Here is a 12,025-nt window from a genome sequence, read left to right on the forward strand (position 1 = left end):
AAAAAAAGGGATAAATGTGATTCCAGTAATAACATCCATTATCACCTGATACATGTTTTGTTCTCTTGGGGGCATTTCCTGACATGGATTTTCAAACTCACCAAAATGTTGCATTTTCAATAGAAATACGGTTGATCTATCTAACCGCAGAGAAGATCTGATTAAATTAAAACCCTGCTTTGTCTTTTTTTTTTTCTTTTTTGTTTTTATTTTGGTGTTTTCCTTCATCAACATCAGCTCTGCATATTCAATTATCCATCAGCAATATTGATAGGGTGTCTAACTTGAGCAAGGGCCTTGAAATCTGGTGCCTGATAAATGAGAATATATCAGGATACCTGAAAAAATCCTTTCCCCTACACAAGCTCAGGTGTGTCTTAGCCCATAGTGTTTCCAAATATGAAAAGACTAGAAACTGCTATTTTCCAACTTTGTGCTAATAGTCCACATTTATATTTTAAAAGTAAGAGTTAGAAAAATATTATAGTTATACATTACTGGAAGAAACATAAACTGTTAGGTCCTACTTAAAACATTATCAGAAACCTTTAGAAATGCCCAACTACCTGGGCCTCCCCGGTGGCGTAGCAGTTGAGCGCTCGGTTGCGAAGCTGCCCACAGCCTCTGCAGCGCCAGTTCAATCCCCGCCTGTGGGACCAGGGTCCCACATGGCACGCAGACCTCTCCTGCCGCGCCCGCTGCTCCCCTCAGCAGTGTACTTCATTGGTCTGCCCGTTCTGTTCCCCACTCTGGCTCTGGTGAATTCTCTACCCTCCCATGCTTCTGACTGTACACCAGTGCTTGTATAAATAAATAAATAAATAAATAAATCTTTTAAAAAATTGAAATACCCAACTACCTATCCAATAAAATAACTTCTGGAGTAATATCCTAAGGAAATACTCTACCAGAGACAGAAATTATATGAATGAAGAGAAATATAGCCAATGACCTAATTACCACAAGGAGAGGAATAGTAAATTAAAATATTTGTTTATAGCATATCCACTTAATGGATGTATTATTTTGCACCAAAGGATAATTCTATGAAGTTCTGGCTTAAATGAAAAAGAAAGGATATGAAATTAAATAATCACATTAATTTGACATTTTTTAATTATAGATGTAAATATACATACATGTATAGTAGCACAATATTTATTGAAAAAATGAATTTACAACTTGTGCATATGTTTGGGAGACTGCTTTTGAGTAGTTATATTCTTTATTTTATAGCAAGGCATTAATTCTTTTATTTTTTATATATTGTATATCGTCCTGCCTATTTGTACAATGTATGCTTTCTCCTCTCAGATGAGGAGTTAATTGTTATAATTAGAAAGCCTCTGAAAGATAAGTCCCTCTGCAAGGGTCTACTTTTTAATATAAGTAAAGTATCATGGGGAAATTAAAATAACTTGTTCAAGCTTATGAAAGTACTTGCAATCTACGAGGGCTGCAAAGTAAACATTTTCAGTTCTCAGCCAATATATTCCCTCTGAATTATTTCCTGAAGATTGTCCCTATGCCCCCTGACCACTGTGAATTGAAAGAAGATTCAACTGTATGCAGTACAATTCCTAGTGCGTTGCATTTCAACTTTTCAAACCAGGGCCTTACCTATTAACACAAATCTCAGTTTGTGATCTCTTTGGTTTGTTTTGTTTAAAAAAAAAAATGAAGTCTTGCCATTTGTGAAAACTGGAGGGGATTATGTTAAGCAAAATAAGTCAGAAGAAGAAATATGTGTGTGTGTGTGTGTGTGTGTGTGTGTGTATATGTATATATATATATAAAATAGAAAGAACTGAAACAAAGGGATAGAGAAAGAAAAATAAAAATCCTTGGAATCTGACTATAGAATTCAAGCTGCCAGAGGTGAATGGAGAAGGATCAGAGCAAAGGGGGAAGAGGGCCCAGTGGACCATGGTGGGGGACCTATGGATTCCTTGTTGGCATGGTAACAAACATCTGAAGAGGCGTGACCCTGTACCTCTGAATGTAGTATAGTGTTGTAAATCCATATTTCCACAAAATCATGCAACTTAAAAAAAAAAGTGAAACAAGTTATCAAGTGATGGAAAGAGATAGAACAACCATCAATGCATAGTACTAAGTGAAACGTCAGTCTTAAAATATTACAAATTGTATGATTTTAATGCAGTTTCATCACTTGATAGCTTTTTTAAACATTGAATAATATTTCATTGTCTGGAATCGAATAGAAAATCCAGAAATAAACCCAAAGATTTATGATCAACTAATCTTTGACAAAGGAGCAAAGACTATGCATTGGAGCAAAGAAAGTTTGTTCAATAAATGGTGCTGGGAAAACTGGGTCGCTACATGCAAAAGAATGAAGCTTGACCACTACCTCACACCATACACAAAAGCCAACTCAAAATGGATTAAAGAGCTAGACATAAGACCTGAAACCATAAAATACATAGAAGGAAATATAGGCGAAACACTACGTGATTTGCACATCAAAGACATCTTTACAGACACATCACCCAAAGCAGTGATAGTGAAGGCAAAGATAAACAGCTGGGACTACATCAAATTAAAGAGCTTCTCCACAGCAAAAGAGACAATAACAAAAACAAAGAGAAACCCCACCAACTGGGAGAGCATTTTTGCACACAACACCAATGATAAAGGACTGATCACAAAAATCTGCAAAGAGCTGATGAGACTCAACAACAACAAAGAAAATAATCCAGTCAAAAATGGGCAGAAGAGCTAAAAAGAAACTTCTCTGAAGAAGAAATGCAAATGGCCAACAGGCATATGAAAAAATGTTCAACATCACTTGTAATCAGGGAAATGCAAATCAAAACTACCATGAGATACCATCTTACACCAGTGAGAATGGCACATATTAAAAAAACTAGCAACAACAAATGTTGGCAAGGGTGTGGAGAAAAAGCAACTCTCCTGCACTGTTGGTGGGAGTGCAAACTGGTCCAACCACTATGGAGAGCTGTGTGGAGATTTCTGGACCTACTAAACATAGAGTTTCCATATGATCCAGCAATTCCACTCCTAGGTATTTACCCAAAGGACACAGAAGCATCAATTCCAAAGAATACCTGCACCCCTATGTTTATAGCAGCACTGTTTATAATAGCTAAGCTTTGGAAACAACCCAAATGCCCAAAAATAGATGACTGGATCAAGAAGATGTGGTCCATATACAGCATGGAATATTATTCAGCATTCAAAAAAGATAAACACATGCAATTTGCAGCAACATGGATGGCGCTGGAAGGGATCATGCTCAGCGAAATAAGCCAGAAAGAAAAAGAAAAATACTGGATGGTCTCACTCATAGCAGGAATCTAGAAAACTTAAATAAGGGACCAGGAAAATGAATAACTATAAGAAAGTGAAAATCAAAATCAACAAAAAACTATGAACCAGAGACACTTTTTTTTTGGGGGGGGGGCAGGAGGGGAGGGATTGGGGTCAGAATGGGGAGGTTGAAATTGTATGGGGAATATAAAATTAGAATTTATTATTAAAAAAAATATTTCATTGTCTGGGTATTCCACATTTTATTCACTCATTCATCTACTGAAGGACCCTTGGTTGCTTGTAAGTGAAATTATGAACAAAGTTGCTGGTAGACATTGCTATCTCCCTTGGGTAAATATTAAGGGATATTATTGCTGGATCATAAGATAAGAGTATGTTTAGTCTTCCAAAGTGGCTTTATTATGTTGCCTTCCCACAATCAATGTAGGAGAGCACCTTTTGCTCCACATCTTCATCAGCATTTGCTGGTGTCATTGTTCTGGATTTGGGTCATTTTATTTTATTTTATTTCTTTTTTTTTTTTCATTGTTTGCTTTATTTTCTCAGGTGTGGTCCCCATAGAATGTCCACCACCATTTTTAACAGGTGTGTTGCAAAATCTCATTTTTTAATTTGCACTTCCCTGAAGATATAGTATGTGCTTATTTGCCATCTGTACATCTTTTTTGGTGAAGTATCTGCTTAGTTCTTTGGTCATTTTGTTTTTTAAAGTTTCTGTTTGTGGCGTTTTTTTTTTTTTAAAGATTGATGGATTTATTGATTGATTTATACAAGCACTGGGTAAAGTCAGAAGCTCAGGAGGGTGAGAGAATTCACCAGAGCCAGAGTGGGAGCAGAACAGGCAGATTGACAAAGTACACTGCTGAGGGGAGCGGGCGGCAGGAGAGGTCTGTCGCTCCATGTGGGACCCTCGCCCAGCAGCCGGGGATTGAACCAGCGTTGCAGAGGCTGTAGGCAGCTTCACAACCCAGCGTTCAACTGCTGCGCCACTGGGGAGGCCTTCATTTGTTTTTATTTTTGGTTGCTGGTTATCTTCTTTGTGAAGCTTTCAGAGTTTTTGTATATTTTGATAAAGAGACCTTTGTCAAATTTATCTTTTACAAACATTTCTCTCAGTTTCTGCTTGTCATCTTATTGACACTGTCTTTAGAGGAGCAAGTTTTATTTTTAATACTAACTTTTAATATCTAACTTATAAATTATTTCTTTCCTAGATTGTGTCTTTGATGTTTTATCTAAAAAGTCATTACCATATCAAATGTCATCTGGGTTTTTCTCGTGTGTTATCTTTTAGGAGTTTTATATTTTTACATTAGATGTATGGCCCATTTTGAGTTAATTTTTTGTGAAGGGTGTAATATCTATGTCTAGGTTCTTATTTACCTTTGCATGTGGATATGCAATTTTTTCAGTGCCATTTGTTGACCGGTCTCTCTTCACTCCAGTTTGCTGCCTTTGCTTCTCTGCCACAGATAATTTGACTGTTTTTTAGGAAAGTCTATTTCTAGGCTCTCTGTTGTGCTCCACTGATCTATTCGTCTATCTGTTCATCACTACCACTATTTTTATTTCTGTAGCTTTGTAGTAATTCTTGAAATTGAAGTGTCAGTCCTGCAACTTTTTTCTTCCCTTTCAATCTTGTGTTGTCTATCCTAGGTCTTTTGCCTCTCCATATAAACTTTAGAATCATTTTTCTGGTATCCATTAAATAACTTGATGGATCTTAATTGGTGTTGAATTGAACATTTTTTTTTTATCAGAATGGACATCTTGACAATATTGAGTCTTCCAATCCATGGATATCTTATAGCTCTCCATTTATTAATTTGTATTTATTAATATCCAATAAGTTATTGTTTTTCATTAGTTTTATATCTTTCTTCATATAGAACTTATACATATTTTTGCTGAATTCATAAGTATTTCATTTGGAGTGTGCTAATGTAAATAGTATTGTATTTTGAATTTCAAATTCTACTTGTTTGTTGCTGGTGTATAGGAAAACAACATACCTTTGTCTCTTAACTGTGTTGTGCAACCTTGCTAAAATCACTAATTACTTCTAGGAATTTTTGTCCATTCTTCTGTATATTCTGTATAAATATCCTCATATTAATTTGTGAACAAATTAATATGTATATCTGTATACCTTTCATTTCCTTTTCTTGTCTTATTGTGCCAATTAGGACTTCCAATATGATGTTGAGAAGGAATGATTTAAGGTACCTCTTAGACTTGTTCTTGATGCTAGTGGGAAAGTTTGTAGTTTCTCACCATTGTTAGCCACATATGATTATGACGTTAGTCATATGTGTCTTACAGATATTCTTTTTCAGGTTGAGAAGGTTTCCATAAATTCCCATTTCACTGTGATTTTTTTTTTTTAAGATTTATTTATTTATTTATACAAGCACTGGGTACAGTCAGAAGCACGGGAGGGTGAGAGAATTCACCAGAGCCAGAGCTGGGAGCAGAGCAGGCAGAAGGACCGAAGTACACTGCTGAGGGGAGCAGCGGGCGGCAGGAGAGGTCTGCGCGCCATGTGGGACCCTCCTCCAGTCCCCGGGGAGCAGCGGGGGATCAAACCAGTGCTGCAGAGGATGCAGGCAGCTTTGCAACGCAGTGCTCAACCGCTGTGCCACCGGGGAGGCCCTTCATTGTGAGTTTTTATCATGGATGGGTGTTGGATCTTGTCAAATGATTTTTCTGTCTATAGATATAGTCATATGTTTTTCCTTTTTCCCCTGCTGATGTGATAGATCACATGTTGATTAATGTTGAATCAGTCTTGCATTCCTGGAATAAATCCCACTTAGTCATGGGATGTAATTGCTTTTACAGATTGTTGGATTCATTTTACTAATATTTTGTTGAGGGTTTTGTATCTATGTTCATGAGAAAAATTTGCATTTTCTTATAATACCACTGCCTGGTTTTGGTATTAAGGTAACGCTAGCTTTGTAGAATGAATGAGAAAATATTCCCTCTGCTTGTCCTCTGAAGTACGCCATGATTTCATTTTCATGCAAAAATAGAAGAATAAAGAAATGATTTATGTATATACTTATGATAAATGAGATAACTGTGATAAGGGAACTATATTTGTTATTTCAAAAGCCCTAGCTTTAAGCTGAGTGATAGGATCAGGGATGTTTATTTTATCAATGTTCTTTAAACCTATGTAAATGGGTTATATATACTCATTTGTATTGATAAATTATTTTGAGAGAGACAGAGAAAAATTGCAAAGGAAGGAAAGCAATTGAGAGAGAAGGGAAGAAGTGAGGGAGGGAGCAAGAAAGAAGAAATCAATGCTGTGTAGCCCAAAAGGAGGACACTAGACTTGGTATTCAAATTATAATTTTGCCACTTATTAGCTGTGTGGTCTTAGAGTGTTTATTTAAACTTTCTGAGGTTAAGGTTAAGTTGCCTCATTCATAATATTAAGGTGTCTACTTTCACTCATCTTTAGAGGTTTAGATGAAATATTTTTGAAGTGCTTGGCAGAGAGTAAATATTCAATAAATAATAGCTATAATTGCACATGATATAGTCTATTATCTTTTCATTCATTAACGTTTGAACACCTATTATTTACCAGACTATGTATTATGCTACAATAATAAGCAAGATAGAGACAGTACTTGTCTTCGTAGGATTTATAGTCTAATGATAAAAATGTTAACCTAGCATAGAAATGAACATGAATAGTCTAAATAATGATAATTGATAAAAAAGGAAAATAAAAGTTAGAAGGGAAAATTTTACGATGAAGGCATTATTTAGATTGAGAGACTCAGGAGAAGTCTTCTCTGAAGTGTCTTTAGAGAGTTGTGAAAGGTACTTTCATATCTCTCTAAGTTAAAGGGACTTATCTAGAGAGAACCCTTTCATCTTTTAAGTATCAGTTAAAATGACATTCCAATAGCTGGGTATTCAGTATCTGCTCATTATAAATATATAAATACACACATATGTTTAATTTCATATGATTATAAATCTCCATTTACTTATAAAAATTTTGCCTTGTTAAAGTTTTTGTACAGGGCCTCCCCTGGTGGCACAGTGGTTGAGCACTGGGCTGCGAAGCTGCCCGCAGCTTCTGCAGCAACAGTTTGATCCCTGGCCACCGGCGAGGGTCCCACATGGTGCGCAGACCCCTCCTGCCGCGTCTGCTGCTCCCCTCAGCAGTGTATTTCATCAGTCTACCTGTTCTGTTCCCTGCTCTAGCTCTGGTGAATTCTCTCAACCTCCTGCGCTTCTGACTGTACCCAATGCTTGTATAAATAAATAATCTTTGAAAAAAAAAAAAAGAAAAAAGACTTAGGAGTCCCAAAAGAAGTATAAATGTGTTAAAAAAAATAGTTTTGTACATAATAAGTGATGATCAGTAGTAATAATGATCATTTCAGTATTAGACAAAAACATTTTTTTAAATATCCTGGACTCCAAATTCCAGTGTATTTCTAAAAATAAATATTTTCAGAATGAAAAAAGTCACTCAGAAATTTAGAAAACCACATCCAATAAATAGTGATTTTAAAGATAAATGCAAAGGCAATTAAAACCTTCTTTCATAAATTGCCAGTTACTATTCTTGGTTAATCCTGAATTAACTTTTGCTTTTGGAGTTACATCCCAAGAGCCTTGTGTTCTTTGTTGGCACAGACACAGTAAAGTTACAGCAGACAAGCCTCTATATCCTAAATAGAGCTTTTCCCACTTATTACCCCCCAAGATCTGTAAGATAATGGGGAAAAATAGTGTGCTGTTTCAATTCTGGGTTCATTAAAATGTAAAAGAGATAGTGAGTGTTGCTTCTTGAACTTAATGATACAGTGGCATTCTTTTGTGCTAAAGAAATTTCTCTAGATTTAGGCAATAGCAGAGATGAAAAATGAAGGAATTTGTTTAGAAAGTTTTAACCACCTCACCACATAACTAAACACACTGATAAGGAACCTAAGGCAAGTATTCTAAAATGTACCTAATAAAATCTCACACTTGGAATGTTGAATGTATACAAGAAGACCAGGACCACAATTCTTGCTATCTTAAGAATATTCCCAAAATACAAACAACGCTGTAAAATAACATTACCAGAGCACAAAATAAAAAAAAAAATAATTCACACACATAAAAGAGAAATAACTGGGTTGGAAACCTAGAGGTAAAGTTTCTAGTTCTGGTTCTACAAAAATAATAATGATAATAATAATTTCACATTACTGTTCTTCCTTGTCTCAACATGATGTAGTGCTTCATTTTATGGGATGGGAAACAGGAAACAATGAAAATGTGATATTATTTTTGGGCAAAGATTTGAAATCAGATAAAAGGCCCACGTTACTGTCTTTTGTCCCCCATCAGAAACAAATACAAACAAAACGTGAAGTTAAGTGATAATGACAGCTTACGTTTGGGCTCATTACTTATAAACATACAGGTTGTTTCATTAATTCAAAAGATTGGAGGCACTGGGTAGACAAGTTTTGTCTTCTCTACTTGTATATATATTTTAGCTGAGACTAAAATAGACTCTAGGAGAGTGTCCCTTGTAAATTTAGATTCTACAGTTTCTCAGAATCTACCATTTCCTTTAATTTCCAAATCAATATTGACCCCTTAAGAAGTACAAATCAAAACCATCGGCTTTGGGGCCTCGCTGGTGGCCCAAGGGGTAAAGTACAGTGCTGTGAAGTTGTCCATAGCCTCTGTAGCATGAGTTCAATCCCAGGGCAGCCAGGGAGATACCCACATGGTGCAGAAGACCTCTCCTGTCTCACAGTTGCTCCCTTCATCAGTGTATCTCAGTCAGTCTGCCTGTTCTGTTTCCCACTCTGTCTCCGGTGGATCCTCTCACCCCCCTCCCAGCACCTCTGGCCTGTACCCCAGTTTTTGTATGTATAAATAAATCTTTAAAAAATAAAACCAGGGCCTCCCCTGGTGGTGCAGGCAGTTGAGTGCCACACTGTGAAGATGTCCGCAGCCTCTGCAGTGCTGGTTAGATCCCGGCCAGCTGGCAAGGGTCCCACATGGTGCAGCAGACCTCTCCTGTCGTTCCCACTGCTCCCCTCAGCAGTGTATTTTGTCAATCTGCCTGTTCTGGTCCCCACTCTGTCTCTGGTGAATCCTCTCACCTCCCACGCATCTGGCCTGTACCCCAGCTCGTGTGTAAATGAATAAATAAATCTTTGAAAAATAATAAAAAATAATTAAAAAAAAAAACATTGGCTTCAAGGAAAGAGATGCCTTTTGTTACTGTGATCACTCAAGAGACTTCAGGGTCCCATTAGAGAAGGAATAAATTTGTGAATACACACAAATTCTTATTTGAACTTCAGTTTAAAAAACAAAACTAAATTTCCATGTAAAAATGGACACATTCCCTGCATGTGTGCATGCATGCACACACACACACTCACTTGTGAACAGACATTCCATTTTTCATCTTTGTCGTTTGGGACAAAGAAAAACACCCCGCAGAGCTAATGGTGATGATGATAACTCCCTTACACCATCACTACTGCCCACCTTCAACCTGTTACCAAAAGAAGAAAAACAACATCATAAGCACTTTTCCCAATGAGAACATACTGGCACATTTGAATCTTAAACCATGAAACCAGATGTACTCTCATTAGACTTTGTGACTGACAGACATGAAATGCTATATAGTAACTCTATGCTACATCAAGGAATTAGTGAAGAATAATTGGCACTGAATGAGTACTGCTCATCACAGAAGACAACATCATTGTATGATAAACCTTGGAGCTCTTGATTTCCATAATCACCAATTCCTTTCATTTAGCTCTTTCCCTAGTTGCCTGCTCCACTTTTCCTCCCCCAGAACCCTCAATCCAACCTGTAATTGGCAGATTCCTTTATGTTGATCTCCCACCTCCATCTTCAACTAGAAAATCTGCAAGGCCCAGACCCACTGCGGCATTGGGTCACAGGAGCCACTAGGCTCTTGACTGCTCACAGTGGTCAAATGCATGCTTGTGGGGAAAAAAGGTCAGTTTCTTAAACTGTGTATTCTTTAAAGCGGCAAATAGGAAAAGGCTTAGGATTTATTTGTTCATTCATTCAACAAATATTTGTCATGCACCTACTTGTACTAGGTCCTAGAAACCAATCTCCCTTTATTCTTCTTCATACGCATTCACCTAAAACCAACTCTTTGGTGTTAACATCATGCCATTCCCTCTTTTTTTCTTTTCTGCATATAAATCATCTGCATGGATGTCTTCATCCAAAGCCAGGCCTTTTGAGGTCTTTTCAGATCACTCCAATGATACATTATCTTTGTTTAATCAGATGTCCTGTTGCCTTTATTATTTGTACCACACAGAATGGCAAAAGTGATGGGATGTTGCTCATGAGAGTAGTAGGTTCCGTCTTGGTCACACTCTCTCTTTACTGCTATTACTTACCCTGATGGAAACTGCTGTCACATTATGAGCTGCCTTGTGGAAATGTCCAGATAGCAAGGGTATTCAGGCCATATCCAGAGAGGAATTGAATCCAACCAATAGCATTGTTGACTCAGTTTACAAGTGGGTAAACATCATTCCAGTCTTTGGATAACTACAGTGCTAACATGTTACTATGGCCACAAAAATACTCTGACCCAGAGGATGCCTAATATCCACAGCTGGATTTCTTACCCACAGAAACTGTGTGATAAATGTTATTTTAACCCAGTAGCTTCTGGGATTTACCCAGGAATAGATACCTAATGCAATCTTGCAATTGTGACTTTTGTATCAGATAGCCATCCGTTCTTCAAATATTTAATGTATTTATCTGCTCATCTTTCTAGTGAGTGGCATATTAGACAGGATGAACCAGAGGATGGAAAGGCAATAGAGAGCTACTGATAAGAAACAGGATTCAAGTAGTAGTACATCATAGTGTACATATTTTTATATTACATTATAACTCAACATCATTTCTTAAGGGAGTGATTGACACAGCATTACATTAGCTTTAGAGATATGACATGATAATTTGTGGTGTATATATATTGCAAAATAATTAGTATAGTAAGTATAATAATTAGTATAATTATTAGTATAGTATAATAATTAGTATAGTTAAGACTAGCAAATTTTTTTTCATGTCAATGAGAATTTTAAAGTTATACTCTACTTAATTTTCTAATAGTTTTTTAAGGTGTTTGTTCATGTGTTGTTGAGGGAGGAAGAAATGTAAATCTTATTTTTTAACCAGTCTTTTCATATCTATACTCAGTTCCTATCAATACCTTCTAACTGTTTGAAATAATTGGGGTATACTACATTTTCTCCTATTATCTGAAGAAAATGTGTAGAATTTGAGTTGTTTGTTAAATGTTGGTTGAACTCATTTAACTTGATATTTACTTGTGGGAAAATTTTTCAAGAACTCACTTTTTTAATGATAGTTATAATAAGTTGTTTCCTTTAGAATTTAGTCCATTTCACCTGAGTTTTCAAATTATGGATATGCAACTGTGATATACCTTATATATTTAATTCTGCCATAATTATAGTTATATTGTACTATATTTTATTAATCTTTCCAGAGTTTTGTTGATTTTCTTCATTTTGTCTACTTAAAAATAACTGCATCTACTGGTCTTTTATTTTGGTTTCCTTTTTTATTTCTATTTTTAATATTTCCTTGTTAATATTATGGTTTCTAAGTCCAGTCCATTCTA

This window comes from Talpa occidentalis, unplaced genomic scaffold, assembly GCF_014898055.3.
Source record: "Talpa occidentalis isolate TD23 unplaced genomic scaffold, MPIMG_talOcc4v2.1 talOcc4.13, whole genome shotgun sequence".
Classification (NCBI taxonomy): Eukaryota; Metazoa; Chordata; class Mammalia; order Eulipotyphla; family Talpidae; genus Talpa; species Talpa occidentalis.